The sequence below is a fragment of the Peromyscus maniculatus genome, chromosome 22 (genome assembly GCF_049852395.1).
Source record: "Peromyscus maniculatus bairdii isolate BWxNUB_F1_BW_parent chromosome 22, HU_Pman_BW_mat_3.1, whole genome shotgun sequence".
NCBI lineage: Eukaryota > Metazoa > Chordata > Mammalia > Rodentia > Cricetidae > Peromyscus > Peromyscus maniculatus.
Window position 1 is genome coordinate 48,557,344 of NC_134873.1, and position 2,881 is coordinate 48,560,224.

A 2,881-nucleotide genomic window follows, 5' to 3' on the forward strand; every position below is an offset into this window, starting at 1 on the left:
AATAATAAAAGGTCCAGCCATGTAAAACGTGTTTGGATATTAAAAAAAAACAAACAAACTTGGAAAGAGATTTATTAAAGGTAAAAGGAGATAACAGGGTTACACGGGATATACTCATGCTCCTGGCACTATTTGAAGAATAATTCATGTTTTAATTCTGAAATCTGAACATAATCCAAAGAGTAATTAACATTCCCCCTCCTTTATGGAGACTCTGTCTTTGGGATGTACAGTTTGGAGAGCTCCCTTTATCGGGATGTTATCATCTCCAAGAACATGATGCCTTTCTAAAAAGGAAGACAAAGAAAGTGGATGGTAGGACGAGCCTTGAAAGGATGGTTACAAAATGTTCTATGTACTAGCAATTACTCATTAGATGAGAGGCACGCAGGATAAAGAAGGTGTTCATTCACAGGATAGTTACAATTTCAAACTTTTAGGAAGTGTTTCTAATGTCAAAAATCATAGTTTTTGCTAAATTAAAGTTGATGCAGTATCAGGATGATGAGGCAGGGGATCAGAAATTCATGGTAATTACCAGCTACATAAGGCCTGCTTTGGCTGCTTAAGACCTTACAGAGAGAGAGGAGGAATCCGGGCAGTGGTGGCGCACGCCTTTAATCCCAGCACTCGGGAGGCAGAGGCACAAGGATCTCTGTGAGTTCAAGGCCAGCCTGGTCTACAGAGTGAGTTCCAGGAAAAGCTCCAAAGCTACACAGAGAAACCCTGTCTTGGGGAAAAAAAAAGGAAAGAAAGAAAAGAAAGAGAGGAGGAAGGAGGACTTGAAGGAAGAAATAGAGGGAAAGATGGGGAAAGGAAAAAGATGTAGAGATTTGGATAACATTAGTGGAAAGTGTTCCCTTGGTACAGAGTCTATCAGATAGATAGGGCAAGGTCGGGCTGGGGGAACTGACATAAAAAATATAATCCAATGGCCAGGAGAGAAAAGGTATTAGATATTGCTGTTATCCAAATAAGTTAAGTTGCTCTCTCTGTCAACTTGAATTCTCTGGAGACCTGGTGACCTTTGCTGAGAACTCCAGCCGCACAGGAGCGAACTGTTGCTCCTGAAGGAGATGCACGTGAATGGCTCTCAGGAAGTGAAGTTGCTGCTTCCCTGGAATATGTGGAGCTCCGCACATCGGCAGAGCCGCTTCACAGCCCAGAAGATGAAAAACAGAACCAGGCTGCTAGGGCATGACCTTGAAGACGCGTAGCATTCAAAGCACAGGAAACCACAAACTTGGCCCGATCACTGGCATTCTCACAAAGGACTCTGTTAGAGACTGCCCTTGACCTCAGGGCCTAGAAGTCACTGATTAACCCCAGAAATGGAACAATGACTGTTTCCAATAAACTTATTGGCTTCACAAAAGGCTTCCTTTGGGATTGAACTTTCCATGGAGTGACCAGACAAGAAATTTTCCGTAGGCACAGGGGGAAATTGGAGTTCCTGCTAGAGTAGATGTGGATAAAAATCAAGCATCCGTGTTCCTTAGTATTTTGTTGCTATAACAAATAGCTCAAATAAACTGGGCTCAAAGATTTAGAGATTCTAGTTCATGATCGGGCCAACTCACCGTTTCCAGGTGTTGGTGGCATGCCCAATGGTAACTTCACAAGAGTGTGTGGCTGAGCAAGACCACTCACCTCATCATAATCCAAGCAGCAAACACAGAGAGGAGAGGACCAGAATTCCACATCCCCTTTAAGGGCCAGCCCCCAACCCAATGGCCTCTTTTGGGGTCTTTAATCACACACACACACACACACACACACACACACACACACACACACACACACACACACACACCCTCATCTCTTAAAGGCTCCCACCCTGGAGACCCAATCTACAGTACGAAGGGTTTCTTCAGGCTGATCTTTCTAGGGATGGGAAGCTGTGCATGTTTTCCTGCCCATCTCATCAGGTCAAGAATTGTGGGTATCTTGGAAAACAGCTGCTCTTTACAGGACACTTTGAATAGAGTGTTTTCTACATGCTTGCTTCTAAGATTTGGGAGTCCATTTTTGTCCAGAATGAGGAACTGCTGCCGTCCTTCATGAATGCAAGAGAAAAATCAGTGGTCCCTCCAACCCATATTCATCTTGAGGTGCAATGTCTTAAACTGGGACACGGGAGTTTCACATAAATAAATGGGGATCTAGCCGTTCAACATAGTGAAAAGAACAACAGCTCTGCCACTTGGGCTTTATGCACTTGGAAAGATAATTAACATCTCTGACCTTCAGTTCCTCTGCCTTGAAGGTCACTCTCTACCCAGCAGTTTTTATTGTGATCACAGGTAACAGAAATAAAGCTGACTCATGTCAATAAAGGCAAGGCATAGTGATTATTTTCCCTACAAAATAATCCCATGAGGCAAGGACTACTGGTATCATACGGCCTTTTACAAAGGAAGACATTGAAGCTCAAAGGTCTTGGAACTCATTCAAGTTCACAGGACTAGTAATCTGAGGAGCTGAGACCCAACCTGTTCGATTGTCCACGCCTTTAAACATGTTATCACCTCTGAATAACACAGACTGAAAAGTCTGTACTCATAAGAGCCATTCATTCAGGGCCCTAGACAGCTGGTTGCATAGGTTCTGGATGTCTACAAGACTGTTACAGACAGCTGTAGTAAATGGTGTCCAGACCGAAAGCATCCATGGGAAGCACTCTCCTGGATGGAATGGAGGTCATCTCTCGAACAAATGACTTCTACAGAATCCTTTAGGATCGTGTAGTCACTAAAGTATTGCAGTTTAGGACTGGCAGGATGCTCAAGGGGTAAGTAAAAACACTTGCCACACAAACCGGAACACTTGAATTCAGTCCCCAAAACCTACGGTAGAAGGAGAGGGGAGAACCAACTCTGAA